This window comes from Euprymna scolopes, chromosome 31 (assembly GCF_053919585.1).
Source record: "Euprymna scolopes isolate OS-2025 chromosome 31, ASM5391958v1, whole genome shotgun sequence".
Taxonomy (NCBI): Eukaryota; Metazoa; Mollusca; class Cephalopoda; order Sepiida; family Sepiolidae; genus Euprymna; species Euprymna scolopes.
In genome coordinates, this window is record NC_136512.1 from 30369287 (window position 1) to 30388316 (window position 19030).

Genomic DNA, 19030 nt, shown 5'->3' on the forward strand with positions numbered 1-19030 from the left:
GAGAGAGATAGTCGAAGAGAGAGAGAGAGAGATAGTCGAAGAGAGAGAGAGAGAGATAGTCGAAGAGAGAGAGAGAGAGAGAGAGATAGTCGAAGAGAGAGAGAGAGAGAGAGATAGTCGAAGAGAGAGAGAGAGAGATAGTCGAAGAGCGAGAGAGAGAGAGAGATAGTCGAAGAGAGAGAGAGATAGTCGGAGAGAGAGAGAGATAGTCGACGAGAGAGAGAGAGATAGTCGACGAGAGAGAGAGAGATAGTCGACGAGAGAGAGAGAGATAGTCGACGAGAGAGAGAGAGAGAGAGATAGTCGACGAGAGAGAGAGAGAGAGAGATAGTCGACGAGAGAGAGAGAGAGAGAGATAGTCGACGAGAGAGAGAGAGAGATAGTCGAAGAGAGAGAGAGAGAGATAGTCGAAGAGAGAGAGAGAGAGATAGTCGAAGAGAGAGAGAGAGAGATAGTCGAAGAGAGAGAGAGAGATAGTCGAAGAGAGAGAGAGAGAGAGATAGTCGAAGAGAGAGAGAGAGAGAGATAGTCGAAGAGAGAGAGAGAGAGAGATAGTCGAAGAGAGAGAGAGAGAGATAGTCGAAGAGAGAGAGAGAGAGAGATAGTCGAAGAGAGAGAGAGAGAGAGATAGTCGAAGAGAGAGAGAGAGAGAGATAGTCGAAGAGAGAGAGAGAGTCGAAGAGAGAGAGAGAGAGATAGTCGAAGAGAGAGAGAGAGTCGAAGAGAGAGAGAGAGAGAGTCGAAGAGAGAGAGAGAGAGAGTCGAAGAGAGAGAGAGAGAGAGTCGAAGAGAGAGAGAGAGAGAGTCGAAGAGAGAGAGAGAGAGAGTCGAAGAGAGAGAGAGAGAGAGACGAAGAGAGAGAGAGAGATAGTCGAAGAGAGAGAGATAGTCGAAGAGAGAGAGAGAGATAGTCGAAGAGAGAGAGAGATAGTCGAAGAGAGAGAGAGAGATAGTCGAAGAGAGAGAGAGATAGTCGAAGAGAGAGAGAGAGAGAGATAGTCGAAGAGAGAGAGAGAGAGATAGTCGAAGAGAGAGAGAGAGAGATAGTCGAAGAGAGAGAGAGAGAGATAGTCGAAGAGAGAGAGAGAGATAGTCGAAGAGAGAGAGAGAGAGATAGTCGAAGAGAGAGAGAGAGAGATAGTCGAAGAGAGAGAGAGAGATAGTCGAAGAGAGAGAGAGAGAGATAGTCGAAGAGAGAGAGAGAGAGATAGTCGAAGAGAGAGAGAGAGAGATAGTCGAAGAGAGAGAGAGAGAGATAGTCGAAGAGAGAGAGAGAGAGATAGTCGAAGAGAGAGAGAGAGAGATAGTCGAAGAGAGAGAGAGAGAGATAGTCGAAGAGAGAGAGAGAGATAGTCGAAGAGAGAGAGAGAGATAGTCGAAGAGAGAGAGAGAGATAGTCGAAGAGAGAGAGAGAGATAGTCGAAGAGAGAGAGAGAGATAGTCGAAGAGAGAGAGAGATAGTCGAAGAGAGAGAGAGATAGTCGAAGAGAGAGAGAGATAGTCGAAGAGAGAGAGAGAGAGATAGTCGAAGAGAGAGAGAGAGAGATAGTCGAAGAGAGAGAGAGAGAGATAGTCGAAGAGAGAGAGAGAGAGATAGTCGAAGAGAGAGAGAGAGAGAGTCGAAGAGAGAGAGAGAGAGAGTCGAAGAGAGAGAGAGAGTCGAAGAGAGAGAGAGAGTCGAAGAGAGAGAGAGATAGTCGAAGAGAGAGAGAGATAGTCGAAGAGAGAGAGAGATAGTCGAAGAGAGAGAGAGAGAGAGTGAGATAAAGTTAGACTTGGTCAGCGACAGAGGAAGAGAAAGAGCAAAAGATGGATAGAAAATATCAGTTTATATCAAATCTTGTAAATTCCCCTCCTGCCACAACAAACAAAAAAGAATAGAAAAAAAAAACATAAGTAGATAATCGTCCTCTCGCTTCCTCTACTTAGTGACCATTTACTCATATTCACTTAACATTGCTGGGAGGGGGAGGAGAATAAAAAGCTAACAAAAATTATCATGAAACTCCCATCTCATCAATTAACAAAAAAAAAAAAAAAAAAAAAAAAAAACAGTGCATCATGGGAAATAAACAATTTTGACAAAAGTCTTCCTTCTAATGTACAAAGTGTGTGTCGAGGGGAGGGGTCGGGTATCGTGTTCTCTACTAAAAGACAACTTGTAAGGCTGATACAATGAACCAAAAGAGATAACTCTAATGTTTATTTCTATTCTATTCTAAAAAAAAAAAATTAAACTTTGAATCACGAAAAACACTCGTCTAGCTGGAAATTATGCGTTGAAGTTTCTACCTTTGTTAAAATACACGAATTAAACTGAATTCAACTGTGTCGTTACTTCGTGCATTTTTCTTAAAGTGTGTGAGCATATGCCTCCCACCGCTGTATAACCTTAAACTTAAAAAGTAACATGGAATTGTCTTCCGTTTGCCTGCTTACCAGCTGACTACAATATGGTCATCTTCAAGTCCAACGTAAACAAGTTCTTGAGGAGTCGTTCCCTTAAGCAATTCAATTTACCAAATTTCTACTACTAACGATTACTATGATATTGTCCCATATAATCATTAACCCTTATCCTCGAATAGCCTCCTGGCCTTGATAAGAGTTAACTCCTTTGTAAAAAACAAAAAACAAAAAAAACTGTTTGTTGACCATATAGTGTAGTAGTCGCTATGAGTGTAAGTTGAGTAGAGTTTGATTAATAAGGGAATGGTTCAACAAGAACTTGGCGAAATTGGACTTGAAGGCTACGATATTGTAGTCGACCAGGAAGCAGGCTAGCGGAACAGGCGGGCAGTTTCAGGAAAGGAGATTTGTTCACAGAATCTGCATTTAGTTTAGGTACAGATAGAGTGGTTGTTGATAGTGGTTGTAGTTAGTCGGGTGTTTTTTTTTTTTTGTGAAAATATGGCAAGGAGAGGACCAGACATACAATTCAGATAAGCACTTGCCATGAAAATAATAATAGATTCCTGATCGGCTATACTGACTTTTTATTACAGAGTGAAGGGTTTCTTTCCAAATTCATTTCAAGTAGTGGAGAAAGTCTGAGGTGGTTGTCTGACTTGCTATTTGCTTTCTTGCTTCTTTCCAAAATCTAGCAGTCCTAAGGAAAAAAAAAACCTATTAGAATAGAAGGCTTTCTGGCATCTGGGCATCTCTACAAAGTAGGGGTGGGATTTTGCTGCTTGCCGGATTTGTTAGGGGTATTTACGTTGAGGAGGGTACAAGGGCTGGTAGTTTGTCAGAGCACTTACCATTAAAATACTTGTAAAACAGGCAGAAAGAGGCAACATTTCGTCGATAGGACAGAAGTTGAAGCCTAGCTGAGAGTGCGGGAACTATTAGGTTGGCGACTCTTGAATCCCGTCTAAGAGTGAGAGACTAGTAGCAGATGTACCAGCCCGAATAGGGCAACAATACTCCATACATGGGCGAATGGTGATCTTATAAAAAATACAGGATACTCTCATGCATAAGTAACTTTCTAGCACAGTAGAGAGAGAGAGAGAGAGGGAGGGAGGGAGAGAGAGGGAGAGGGAGGGAGAGAGGGAGGGAGGGAGGGAGAGAGAGGGAGAGAGAGCCCATCTTTGCAGCAGCCTTGGCAATGCCCTCAATCTATCTGTTCCAACTCATGTTCCTTGTGAATGTTAAGACTAGGAATTTAAACAAAGTATTTTCAGGTAATGTATCATTAGCCATAACTATTGGTGGTTGAGAAGGTTTCTTGTAATTATTAAAGGAAAGAAGCTTAGTCTTGGCAGCATGGAATGTTACCATCCATTTTTGTCCCCATTCCACTGCAGACTGGAGGTTTTTCTCTAGGGTTTCCGCAGTTGCCTTGGATATGTGTTCATGTGTTTTACTTTTAAGTCTGAAAATTAAGGAATTTTTAGAAATTGAAATTCAAAGAATCTTGCTTAATTGGTGTCAAATTCAATGCAACCCGATATATTTCAAGTGTATCATATCATCCCTCCTACACCTTAAAAAAATAATTGAAAATGCAAAATATTAATTGATGTCTGATAATTATTGGTAAAATTTCACAAAAATCAGATTATCTCAATGTTGACTTCGTCTCTCTCTCTCTGTGATACTATCAACATTCACCTCCCAGTTTTAGGAAGTAAAAAAAAAACCAAAAAAAAAAAAAAAAAAAGGAAATAAGTTTATCAGCAGAACAATGGAGAGGAAGTTGTTCACCAAAGTATGCAAAGGAAGCTGGATAGGATTATCAATCAAGGGGTGGCAGACAAAATTACGAACATTAAACAGAGTTAATTGGAGGGGTGAATTTTGTGACAGAGAGTTTGTTTTTCAACGGCTGATGGCAGTTAGAGTTGATGACGGTTTTAGGTGTGATGGTGAGTTTTACAACAGTTGGGGACAGTCTTGGGTTTGCGGCGGTTGAAAACAGTTGTGAGTTTTAGACAGTTGAAGACGGGTCATGGCTTGGACCAGATCAAGAGAGCTTTAGGAAATCGAGATGAATTGATATCAACTAACAGACACGGCCTTGACACTGTGTACAGGGTCAATGGTTACGCACACACTTTGTTATTGGCAGAATGTGTTGGAGTGTGTGTTTTTTGAGTTTTGTTTTATTTCATCTTTTATACTTGTGAACTGTGTGGCCAATGTGAGAGGAAATGACACGGCCAGAAGAGAAGACCAAGGAGAAGAAGACCATAGAAATATCGTTGGGATCGGTAGAGCCATAGTCTTATCAGATGTCACACGGAGTTGTCATCATCATCATCATCATCAGTTTAACAACAGTCTTGAGTTTGTGATTGTTGATGATGGTAGAGCGTCGACAGTGTCTCTCTCTCTCTCTCTCTCTCTCTCTCTTACAGACATACACAGAGTGCAATTGATATTTGAAGAATATGTCGGAGTTTGTGTTATGTCTTGTCGAACTCAGGAATGTTTCTGTCGAACTCGGGAATTTGGACGGAATTTCAGGCAGAACCCTTTTTTTTTTCTTTTTTTTTTTTTACTTCACGGGGGGGGGTAGCATGCTCTTGTTCCATCAGCCATGACTGGATAGAGATCCTAAGTAATTTGCAATTGTATTTTTGGTCGACCACACTGAGGATTGAACCTTCAACCTCCAGGAGAATATCACTTTTTACAATTTATTTTCCAAGTACGCTAACCATTGCGCCACGGTTCCTTGCGGACAAGGGTTTGAGTTTGTGATGATTGACGATGGTAGAGTGTTGATGGTCTATCTCTCTCACAGACATACACAGAGTGTAACTGATATTTGAAGAATACGTTGGAGTTTGTGTTCGGTTTTAGTTTATATTTTTACACTTGTGAATCTGTACACCCCGCCTTCAGCAGACGCCAATGTGTGAGACAACGACACGGCCAGAATAGAAGACGAAGGAAAAGAAGGTCATGGAGACAACGTTGGAATCGATGGTGATGATAAGTAGGTGACCACATGGTTTCATATCACAATTACAAAACATAAAACTTCAACACCAAAAAATGTTATTCATTTTTTGCCATTTAGAATTGATTTTAAATTATTTTAAGATTTTTTTTGTTTTAAATATATGCATTCTAAAACATAGGTTCCCAATCTTATTTAGCTTGTGGACCCCCTGAGAGATATGCGTATCATCTGCACACCTCAACTGTACCCATGTCACTTTTTGGTGCTTATATAGTATCGGACACAAATGAAAATCAGTTACACAGGTGAAAATCGCAATTCAAAATAAATTAACAAAAAAACTTTTCGATATCTAATTTATAAAACTCACTATGTCTGTGTCACCATATTTTCAAACTATCTCTTCCGAAAATGAAAGTCGCAGAGCGGCGCTAAGAGTCTCAAATGGTTGGATTTTATATGGACTGCACTTTTACGGATCTTTATCCAGTTAAAATAGGTTTTAAGAGGTCAAAATTGAAAAAAAAAAATCGTTAGACATTTTGTATATTAATCTTAGTTTATTTTTAATCAGTTTATATGCGTGTCACATTGATACTATCTCATTGATTACTGTACACGCAATAACCCTTATCCCCGAGTGGCTTCTATGTAAAAAAACAAAAAAAAAACATACCTAACTTTATATATAGATAGCGATATATATTTCAATTGTTCAACTCCAATTATTTCATGACTGATGGTTCACAGGTGAACATGGTATAGAATAAAGTTTAACGAGGTGGGGTGGGAAGCTCTCTGTCTTCAGATATCAAGGGAAGGGGGGTGGGGATAAAGAAAGGGAGCTAAATGATAAATCCCAGGGAGATTAAAAAAAAAAAAAAAAAAAAAGCAAGCGTCAGGAAAGTAGATGAATATCCCAATCCACACACCCGGGATTTCCATTCCAGAGATTCCCAACGAAACATCTGGCGATGACGTATAATAAGGATTTTCCAGATATTGTTCCTTACAAGGAATTGGGAGAACGGGTGTCCACTTTATTCACATTTATCCACAAATTAGGCCAATTTTTCAGCTTGTTTTCATTTTTTTTTTTTTCCTCTAAGTATCAAGAAATTAGATTCTTGAAAAATTCCATATCGTCACACGCAAACACATCTCTAATATAAATATCACTTGCCTGTTTAAATGTATGTATGTAGGTTTGTATGTATGTATATCTGCCTAAAACTTTCGGCAGAGGCGACGGATTTTCACGAGATCAGTATCGTTTTGAAGCTTGACCCTTCGGATGACAAATATCGAAAATTGCTAAAAAAAAAAAACATTAATTCCTTCACCCTCAATTAGGCACTTTTCTACAGGGAAGGGTCACTTTTTTTTCACAGATATTTTTGAAAGTCATCTCCTCTTTTCGATTGACTAGCCTTAATTTAAACCTATGTCACTTCCGGTTTAGCGATGGGCACAACTGCAAAGACGTCACGTTCTTTTCCTTCTTCATGTATGGGTTCGAGCCTGCATGCCTATTACAACTTTTCTTTCTTTTGTTTTGTTCAACACACACCTCCAAACACCCAGGCAACGCCGGGCACCCAGGCTAGTATGTAATAAATGGCAAAAGATTATGTTCCAAATTTCAAGATGTTGACCATCTTACAATTTATTCCTTTAAGTACGCTGACATGTGCAATTCTTGATAGCATCTTTTTCGTGGCGTAGTTTCAGGTGCTGTCAAGAATTGTGCATGTCAACGTGCTTAAAGGAATAAATTGTAAGATGGTCAACAAATTTGGGATATAGACTTTTATTTGTTATATCCTCTGTAATTACTGTAATTTCATTGAGCTTTATAAATTAAAGGATATGTATAAATAACAGATGAAATATAATTAAAAAATACATTTCCACAGAAATTATGTATGTATGTACATTATATATATATATATATATATATATATATATATATTAGTGATGGGACAATTCCAATATTTTGACCGATTCTGATACAATTACCGATTTTGTTCTAGATTTTCAATTCCGATAAAACTTACAATTCTAATTCTTTTCAAGGATCTAAATGTTTAGCTATAAAGTTGGATGAATTTTTTTCCAGATTACCATAAAAAACCCATGCATACATTTTCACAAACGTAAAAAAAAAAAAAAAAAAAAAATACAAAAAAAAAAAAAAATAAATAAATACATTTATGCCAGAATATATAGATTTCCGTTTTACTGGTAGTTTAAAATCAATATACAATCATCATTTTATTATTAGAACCAGCAATGGAAAATTAAGTTTAAAAAAAAAAAAAAAAAAAAAAAACACAAGATAAGCACAAATTTTTCCGATTCCGATAACTTAAAAAGCTCCAATTTTTTGATTCCTGATTCTGATTAATTATCCCAACACTTTATATATATATATATATATATATATATATATATATATATATATATATATTCCAGGTTTAAGGTATTCAGTACATAAAATCCATGAATTAAAACAAGGTTACTAAGAGTGCTCAATAAAAAAGAGCCAAAAATATTTTATTTATATAGACAAGTATTACATACTTGCTACACTAAACATGCTAATGTTTCAGAGCAAATTGGTTTATTAAAAAAACCTACTGTTCCTGATCAGGCAAGAGAAATAAAGGTTACATCTTTCTCTTTCTCTCTCTCTCTCTCTATATATATATATATATATATATATATATATATTGGCAGCAAGTTATTATTCAAACATGTCTGAATACTACAGAGTTCTCCTTTTTCCCATTTTTCTGGATGTCTTTTCCATTCACTGAGCGATCTTTTTTTTTTTTTTTATTTCATCTGGCATGATGTATAAAATGGCACCCAAAAGTTGTTGTTCGGCAATATTCTTCTTAAGCACTTTCTATCGGTGCATCCGATTATCATCAGGAGCGATTGTTGTTTTCTTTTCCTTTAAGGATTGGTGTATGTATAGTTTTTTTTTTTAGTTTTTTTTATTGATTATAAAAGGTGGATGCAGGATGGTTAGGGGCGAATTATTTTTAATATCGATTTTCTTATTTTATAGTTTATTTATTTAGTTTTTTATTAGTTATTAAATACTGTTAGTATATTTGTCCCGGTGTTAAATGATATCAGGTTCAAAAAGGGGGCTGTGATTTTTTTTTATAAGTATGGCTTCTAGTAATTTTAGTCGTCGCGTGATATCCAGAAAAATCAGAAAAAGAATAACACTGTCGTGTCCAATCAGACATGCTTGAAAATTTATATATTTATATATATATATATATATAAAAGTGAACGTGTCTGTCTGTCTGTCTGTGTACATTTCTCTACGCAATAACTCTGTCAATTTTTAGTCTATAGACTCGAAATTTGAAATACCGGGTACTGAGATTTGGGAAAATCGATGTGACGGGTGTCAGCCAGAAATTTGGCTGTTAAGGGGTCAAATTTCAACGATTTGACCTTTAAGAACTCTACCAAACTCCTCCGACAATTTTGGGTCTAAACACTTGAAATTTTAGATATAGGTTCCTTGAACCTGGATCTAACTTAATAATGTGATTTGAGCCCGAAACTATAAATTTTTAGGGGTCATAATAGGGGTCAAAGTTTTAAAAAAATATACGTTCTTTTTTTTTTTTCTTTTTTTTTTTTTTTTTGCTCAACATACACCTCCAAACACCCGGGCAACGCCGGGCTGAAATGCTAGTATATATATATATATATATATATATATATATATATATAATGAACACAATTAAAGACTGTAAATTATAATTTACAAGAATTTATTGTTTTACTGGATACTAAAAAAGAAATATAAAGATTTCTTTAATCAACGAAGTTTTGAAGATTGCGTTTTTTTTTTCGTTTTTTTCCATCAGAGGAAAGATATTAGCAAATGATTAGTGAATTTATGAATTTGCTGGTACTGGCATAAGTTGAAACAGCAATATATGAAAACTAGTCATATATGCAAAGAAAAAGTGCAAAGAGTTCATGAAATGGAAAAAAATGAAAAAATAAATTAAAAATGCAAATGAAATGATATGTAGTGGTTAGGTATTTCCAAAAGGTCATAAGATTAAAAGTTCTCATAAAAAATTTTGGTAACATGGGCTTTCGTAGGTTGATTAGCCAAGATGGCCAACCGATGCTGACGTCACGTGGAAACTTAAAATTGTGAAATGCAAATATAGGAATGAAATGCATTTTAGTAGTCTTTGTTGCAAAGAAAAAAAAAAAAAAAAAAAAAAAAAAAAAAACATTTTGTTGCAATTTAAAAACATTATCTTTCATCTAGCAATTAATGATATAGATATAGAATTTTCAACGATTTTTTTTTTAAAAAGTGCAACAGAATGTACATTACATAAAATAAATCCAAGGTAATTTTTTTTTATTTTTTTTTATTTATTTATTTTTTTTTTACAAGGGTGTCACCACTTATCAAGGCCCAGAGGCCACTCAAGGATAAGGGTTAATAGGTATACATTAGTCATTGTGATTTTAGCATAGTAAACAGTGGGAATTTTGTAACTTGGATTACTTAGGGGGACGATTCAATTAGAACTTGTTCACATTGGACTTTTTCTTTTTTTTTTTTTTTCATAGGTATCAACTCATTACCAAGGCCAAGAGGCCACTCAAGGACAAGGGTTAAAGAGTGTACAGTAGAAATTGGACAATATAATAATCATTAGTAATGAAAATATGGTAAATTTGATAACTTATATGGAACAGTTCATCAAGAACTTATCTACGTTAGACCTGAAGACAACCATACTGTAGTCAGCCGGAAAGCAGGAAAACGGAAGACAATTCCACAGGCGTGCAGTTCCAATAAAAAAGCCTTGTTCATGGAATCCACGTCTAGGTCTAGGCACAGATAAAGAGTGGGGGGAACCATTGATAGTGTTTACAGCTAGACGAGTGTTTCTTGTGAAAGTTTTGCGAGGGGGGACCATAGATTGAAGCTCAGTCGAACACTTTCCATGAAAACAACGATACATCAGAGACAAACTCGCAACATCTCCTTTGTGAGATAGAGGTTGCAAGGAAGAGAAAAGGACATCTCCCACGAGGCCACGAAGTCCATCTTGAACTCTATCAAGGCAGGACAAGTCCTTTCTAGCAGCTCCTGCCCAGATGTGGCAACAGCACTCCATCCCTGGACGTACCTGGCTCCCACACAGATAGAGAACTGCATCAGCAGTGAGATATCCACTGGATCGATAGAAAGATTCCACCATTTTTCCAGCGGCCCTGGCAACAGATTTGATGTAGGCGTTCCATTTAAGATCAGGAGTAATGGTCAAGCCCAGAAGCTTGTCAAAACCTGAGGCCTCCCGAAGACGAGAGCCATTCATTTCAATTGATGCCAGATGTGGATCAGAATGTTGATGATGTAAAGAGAGAAGCTCGGTTTTAGACGCATCAAAAGTAACCAGCCACTTCTTTCCCCACTGTACTACATGCTCAAGATCAGAGGAGAGAGAACTGGAGAGAACTTGGTCGTTTACTGTCTTAGATGTGCTACCACAAATGGTAGTGTCGTCAGCACAAACGTCTACAAACGATGTAAGGATGTGATTTGGAAGATCACTAATGTAGATCAGGAAAAGAGTTGGGCCCAGGATGGACCCCTGAGGGACACCGGCATTAATACTGTGGGCTTCTGATTTTTGCCCCTCAACTACTACTCTTATGAACCCATCAGAAAGAAATGATCCAATAATTGAGAAGACACCTCCAGCCATACCATAGCTAGAGATCCTATGAAGCAAACCCTTATGCCACACCCCATCAAAGGCCTCAGACATGTCAAGAGCAATTGCCCTAGAAAGGTTGCCTCCGTCGAGAGATTTGCTAATCCTATGAGATATAACTGTAAGCACATCTGCTGTAGATCTAGCAGAACGGAAACCATATTGAGTGTCACTAAGAAGGTTATTTTTGTTGAGATGGTTGATTACTTCTGTATTTAACACAGATTCCAGCAACTTACTCATAAATTTTTATACCTTACTTTGTAAAATTTATAAAAGTGCACTTTGAAGACAAATAAATGTCAAATTAAATCTTGTGCCTTTATTTTTAAAGCCTATAGTAAAAACATTTTATTGAACAATTTTCATGCCTTGGATGAGATGCTTTTCTAATATATATATATATATATATATATAAAGAAAGAATAACATTACTCTGAATGCCATCCCCCCTCCCCATCATGTAATTTTGCACTTGCTGACCTCTAAAAGAATAACTATTACACAAAAAATAAAATGCCAGGTGTGTTTTTTTTTTCATGCAAGCTCCCAAAAGATTTCATCGATTTCGAATGCTTCCAAAAGATTTCAATGATTATCAAAAAATTCTTTAAAAAAGTTTTAAAAAATAATAAGTTAAAAATATCTTTATTTTTTTAAATGATTGATTTTTTTTTGTAAAAGATTCCAGAAGATTTTTTATGAAAGATTCCAGAAAATTCCAAATAATTCTAACAATTATCAGAAGATTTATAAAAAAAAAAAAAAAAAAAAAAATTGAGTCAAACATTTTTTTTTTTTTAGTACATTAAAATCTTAAAACTAAGTAACGGATAGAACGACGACAGAATGCTCGTCTGAGCGCCAATCTGTGGTCTCCCCCTCACCAATTTTTCATGAAAAACACCCGTCTAGTTGAAACCACTGTCAATAATTTTCCCCACTATTTATCTGTGCCTAAGTCAAAACGTAGATTCCATGAGCAAAGCTTCTTTCTTAGAACTGCACGCTTATGGAACTCTTTTCAGTTTTCCTGTTTTACCACTTGACTACAACTTGGATGTCTTCAAGTCCAACATAAACAAATTCCTGATAAACCACCCCACAAAGTAATCCAATTGATCAAATCTCCATTACTAACAATTACTACGATATTATCCCATTGATTACTGCACACACAATAACCCTTATCCTCAAGTGGCCCCGGGCCTTGATAAGTGGTGACTCTCTTTAAAAAAAAAAGAAAAAAAAGAAAAAGCCTATATAATTCATCTTAACCCTTCTCTAAAAATTGAATCAGAAAATTAAAATTATCAAGACTAAACTTTCCTAATAATACGTTTTGCACCATCTAAATTGTTAATCTGAGCTATTGAATGACTTTTTCATATATGAACGTATTACTTTATGAAAGATTCCAAAAGATTCCATGCAAAATCACACGAGATTCTACAAGTTATTTATCCTAGCCACTGGATCAAAATTGCGTCCATATTCAGTCTGAAGCAATGCTTAAAGAGAATATGCGGGCTGTTCTAAAAGTAAAGTCTTTTTTTTTTTTTTTAACTCAAAAAGTTAAAGAGCTATGAAAACAGGAGTAGTACCATTAAAATCAGCGACTTTTTGAGCTCTAGAATTTATTTTTCTACATAGTCACCACCATTCTTAATGCACTTTTACAAGGAATTTAATGACGTATCTTCGCTTTTGATGCACGTCCATGACAGAGATTGCTTTCTTAGAGTCTCACACCGTCAATATCTGCAACAGAGTAATGAAATCTTCAGATCTTGAATGCATGAGTTCAGTCATCATGACAATGCAATTAGCAATCCCCTCTGATCCATTCGAGAAGAATAAAACGCCCCTCATATATTAGCTCAGTGGTTTGTTTCTTGTGTAGTTTCTGACTTTTCGGCTAACACACACAGAAAACTCACTTTTATGAACAAATACACATTGTGCTACATTGCTTCATACGATTATTAAGCAAAACAAAAAATCCGAAAATTAAGTAGCAATATTTTTTGTTCTTTTAGGTAAGAGAAAGAGAGTGGAAGAGGAAAGAGGAATGAAGAGAGAGGGAAAGAGGGTAGGGGGAGAGGAAGGAAGAGAGTAGGGGGGAAGAGAAAGGAGAGACGAAGGAGGAGAGAGGGAGAGACGAAGGAAGGAGAGACGAAGGAAGGAGAGTCGAAGGAAGGAGAGTCGAAGGAGAGAGAGACGAAGGAGGGAGAGACGAAGGAGGGAAGAGGAAGAGACGAAGGAGGGAAGAGGAAGAGAGGGAAGAGGAAGGGGAAGGGGAAGAGGAAGGAGAAGAGGGGGAAGAGGAAGGAGAAGAGGGGAAAGAAAATCAATAGAAAGAATAATGAGAATTACATCTCAACAAAAAGACTGCCTTAAATTATTTCAGGTAGAAAGGGTAGATTACAGATGATGGGGGAAAGTAAATGGGGTAGAATGACAGAGTTCGGGATGGGGAGAGGTGGCAAAAAGAAGAGTAAGGAAAGCAAAGAGGTGTGTGTGTGAACTTGGAAAAAAAAAAAAAAAAAAAAAAAAAACAGGAACACTAAAAGAAGTGCCATTTGTCTACAACCCCTACTCCACCCTCCTAACCTGACCTAAACATAGTTGATACACCAACTATTTCCATCTCTCACCTCAGTTCTTTTTTTTTTTTTTTGGAAAGGGAAGTAGGGTGGCGGGATCCTTATGGCGATGACGTCACATAAGCGAAAAGCATTTCAGGTTCATAGAATTGATACCCTACCCCTTCACGTTTGAACTTGTAATTAAGTGAAAGACAAGACACGAAAATCGGTGCTGTGGAGCGCGTTAGATATGTGGCGGGGGATGCATGAAAGAATACATGCACGCACACACGCACGCGCGAACAAGCACCTTCCCCTCATTCTTCTCCGTGCACCCTGTCCTTCCTCCCGAAGAAAAAGAACGAGTCATATGCACATTAGTTCCCCTTTCTTCCGCACAATTCTTCCCAGTGCATTAACAGACTCGAACGTTTAATATTAAGAACGGAATGCCCCACCTCCCGCCTGCCGCCTTAAAGAAATGGAACACACCGTCCTATAATGTTTGCAGGTTGAAAGTTAGGATTTAATACATATACCAGCGGTATGGACAAGACACAGAAGGGGGAAAAAAAAAAAAAAAAAAAAAAGACGAGTGTTCATAAAGACCACACTAAATTATCAACTTTTTCCTATCTTACCGGGCCGTAAGGACGTCGAGGGGATAGGTGCTTCACGGAAGAAAAGAACTTGTGTATTTTTAAAGAACCTCGCTGAAAAATTACGCATCGCTCAGCCCTTGCAAGAATTTAGTAATGATATCAACAATTCCATCGGGAAAAACGGGGTGGGGGGTGAAGAAGTAAAAACGAGGCCAAGTAGAAGTTTAAAAAAATTTTTTTTTTTTTTTTTTTTAGAGGGGTGGGGTTCAGGTCTAGTTCAAGAGAGGGTGGAGGATTGGTCTTTCCCTATCAAGGAAAAAGGTGTAGAAAATGATGAAGAAATTGTCCTCCTATCATCAACTAATTCTTCATACCTTCCCAGAAGTTCGGAGAAGAGTTTTTGACGATAGGTGTATTAAAGGGGCGTGCTGTTGGGTCTCGTAGAGTTGGGGGGGGGGAGAAGAAAAAAAACGTGCTTCTATATTGAACGAACGAAATTCGAAACATTGAATTTAAAGTAAAAAAAAAAAAAAAAAAAAAAAAAACGCTACCTACGTGATTGTCATGTCGCAAATAGTAACATATCCCACAATTACGGAAAACGATAAGGTTGAATTACGTTCGTCACGTGACGTAAGTAACAGAACTTAATTATATCCCCTATCAACTGGTCTCTAGTTTTTTTAGTAAGCGAAATATAGCGATTTCGCTCCATTTCACAAATTTCGTTTTTCATTAATAATTATTTTCCTACCTTATCGTTTTTCGTAATATTTTGATATGTTATTATTTGCACTATGACAATTGTACGTAGGTACCATTTGTTTTACTTGAAATTCAATATTTCGATTTGTTTGTTTAATATGAAAGCACAAAATAAATGAGTATCCGTGGGAACTTTTTTTTTTTTTTTTTACATAGGCATAACCACTTATCAAGGCCAGATATCACTAGAGGATAAGAGTTAAGAGTGTACAATAGTCAATTGGACAATATAGTAATCGTTAGTAATTGAAATTCCGTAAATTTAACTGAAGTGGAACGGCTCATCAAGAACTTGTTTACGTTGGACTTGAAGACAACCATATTGTAGTCAGCTGGAAAGCAGGGAAACGGAAGACAGTTCAACAGGCGTGCAGTTCTAAGGACGAAACTTTGTTCATGGAATGTACGTTTAGGTTTAGGCACAGATAAAGAGTGGGGGGGAATTATTGATAATGTTTTCAGCTAGACGAGTGTTTCTTGTGAAAGTTTGGCGAGGGGGGACCATAGACTGAAGCTCTGTCGAGCACTTGCCATGAAAATAATGATAAAGCAGAGACAAACTCGCAACTGAAAGAAACGAATCTAACATACAATGAGACAAAAAATATTTGAATTTATTTACAGACGAGAAAATAATGACTTACCATTGGCTCGATTAAAAAAAAACAACCGTCATATTATTTGGATTCTTTGAACTACTGTCCTCATCTTGAGTACTATTTTCACAACGTTTTGATCGATGCAACCTCCGGCCTTCAGGTGTATCTTGTCGAACTCGAGAATTTTTTTTGTTGAACTCTGGAATCTGCACAGAATTTTGAACATACCTTTTATCTAATCCACATGGGTAGCATGCTCTCGTTCTGTCAGCCATGACTGGGAAGTTTTAAGTAATTCGCAATTATATTTGGAGTGTCATTCACACAGAAGATAGAACTTTCAACCTCCAGAAGAGTGTAAATTTTACAACTGAATTTTATCAAGTACTCTATCCACTATGTCACAGGCTTTTCCAGGAAATTCTAGTATAAATTTTAAGAACCTTAAATCTATTTTGTTTTCTAGATGCACAATCTTACTACTATATATATATATTATATATATATATATATTATATATATATATATATATATATATATATAATATATATATATATAAATGTGTGTGTGTACATTTTCCTATGCAATAACTGTCAATTTTCAGTCTACAGACTCGAAATTTGATATACAGGGTACTGAGATTTGGGAAAATCTTTGTAATCCGTTTTCGGCCAGAAATTTGGCTGTTAAGGGGTCAAAGTTCAACGACTTCACCTTTGAGAACTCTACCAATGTCCTCCGCCAATTTTGGATCTAAACACTTGAAATTTTAGATATGGGTTCCTTGGACACAGATCTAACTTAACTTGATCCCAAAACAATAAATGTTAAGGGGTCAAAGTTAAAAAAAATTGACCGCCTTTTTTTTTTTTTTTTTTTTGCTTAACATGCACCTCCAAACACCCGGGTAACGCCGGGCTAAAATGCTAGTATATATATTTATTACTATGTATTAGTATAAAAATGCACACACATTATTGATGGGACCTTACAAATATTTTTCATGATTCCAATATAATTACCAATTCCCATTCTTTATATATCTCTAAATATATAAGTATAAAATTGTTATTTTCCCCGATTTACGCAAAAACACGTCAAATATGAAAATATTTTCCTAAATGTAAGAATCCATTTCTGGATGATGATCTATCGATTTTAGCTTTACTGAGAGTTTAAAATCAATAAATATTTATTATTTTCTCATTATTACCAGCAATGGAAGATTTTTGCTTTAAACAAAATCTAATATATGAAGGAAATCAAAAGAATCGTTTTTGACATCAGAAAATAGGCACCAATTTTTCCGATTCTGATTAATCGTCCCAACACTAATAAACATATACATACATAAATACATTGTGTAGTTGCTAGTCTTACTACACTGATCGTCGCTTTCCTATGTGTGGGCCGTGACCCCCTCACGATTGTTGATGTTTTATTTACATCAAGACAAATCTACTTATGCATGGAAACGTAATGGAGACTTATTGGCTTTCAAACATTTTATTTTTTAGAGAATGTTTGTCCATGGGATGAGGGATCAATATCTATACGATAATTACTTCTTAACTTGTTTTCCTAACTTAGTTTTAAGATGGCGATGCACGGACAGAGTTCAGGGGCAACATTCACTTTGCCCTTCAGGCCCAGATAACAGTGTAGTATCTGTTCTGATACTGCATTTCACTTTTTCTGTCCTCGGTCAGTGGAGAAGAAATCCTTCACGGATTGGTTGGTGGTTTGTGTTTTACGGCTTATCAACCCTTTTAGGTTATTTAATGCCGAATCCAGTGATTTTGAAGAAAAAGTTTTTAAAAGAACATTTTTTTTTTTTTTCAAGGCATTTTCTATTTAGCCCATAGTTCGGACTCTAACAGGTACTACCACTCCAGGTCAGAGTGGACTGGGAGCAATGGCAATTAAAGGGTGACTCCACACTCCCCAAAGCCCGCAAGCTGGGTCCTCACCATCGGATATAGTTTAAAGTCAGGACCTCCTCCATGAAGGAGAAATCCTTCATGACTGAAACAATTTTTGTTTTTATTCCTATCTAGAGCGCCCCTTTTTGAGGAGCTGGATTTTCTCCACATTAAAAGCCGACCTTCTGTCTAACTCTGCCCTCGTGGGGAGGCAAGTAAGTAGGTACATTTACTTAGACTCAATATTACTAGACGCATATCGCCTCCTGACTGACTATCAAGACAGAAATCAACCAAAGTTTTCTATACGTATGCTGTGCAGTTGCTGATCTTAATTTGCTAATCGTCGCCTTTCCAAGCGTGCGTCGTAAACCCTTGTAGTTGTCACCTTTTTCTTAACTCAGCACAAATCTACTCCTGCATGGAAAAACAATGGAGACTTGGAGGTTTCAAAGGTTTTATTTGAGAAAAGATAGTTTGTTCACAAGGAAGTGGGAGAGACTACCTAGAATAAAATTAATTCTTACTTGTTCTCCTACTTAGGGATGTAGATGGCAAACATTAGACTCTTTACATTTTCAGATGCATGTTGTCTCTTTCTTCCAGACTCCGACTCACTAGAAACTGTCACCCAAACACATGCCATCATTTTTATGTAATACCATTTGACACCTGCATTTCTAGCGAGTTTTTTCTAGTGAGCTAATCCTTGACACTCTGCTTCAATCATGTTAACTGCAGGTGAGTTTCCGTTTGCCTCCTGGTTATCCTGACATGTACTCTGTAAACCCATGCCAAAATTCATATTAGTTAACATAATCTCTACTTACTGGCATAGCAAGTAGCTTCCTTCAGTCTTGACGGACTATGGATACCCAGTGTAAGGGTGCCTGCATGTGGAATATTTGTGGCAAGAGTTGCGCAATCTCCAACCACACCTCTCCCGAGTTGGCATTGTTAAATACTAGTGACAAGTGGTGGTTCAGGACAACTTGAAACAAAGTTGAGATAAGCGGAGTGCACATACAGCACCTAGAATTCCTAAATGGTCACCCATCTGGTACTAGCCAGGCTCAGTGTTGCTAAACTTAGGTGATCTGATGAGAACCAGTGTGTCAACATGATTATGCTGTATACTTCATGGCGTAAAGTTTTGATATATAACTGTACTGTTGTTATATTTGGGAAGGTGAATCTGTCCCATTTTAAGGGTCTTTATAAGATTTAGACACCTATCTGTAATTTGATTAACTTCCACCCTTCTCTGTGACCTCTCTTTCACAGACGTGATGTTGCTGATCTCAGTCTTTCCTATAAATATTATTATGTCATGTGATCCTCAGGATTGATCTATTCCC

At 36.9% G+C, this 19030-nt stretch overlaps 1 pseudogene; it reads right to left on the reverse strand.

The window, feature by feature from the left end:
- Nucleotides 1-18692: 18692 nt before the first annotated feature.
- LOC145255874 (5S ribosomal RNA) lies at nucleotides 18693-18809 on the reverse strand (annotated as a pseudogene).
- Nucleotides 18810-19030: the final 221 nt, after the last annotated feature.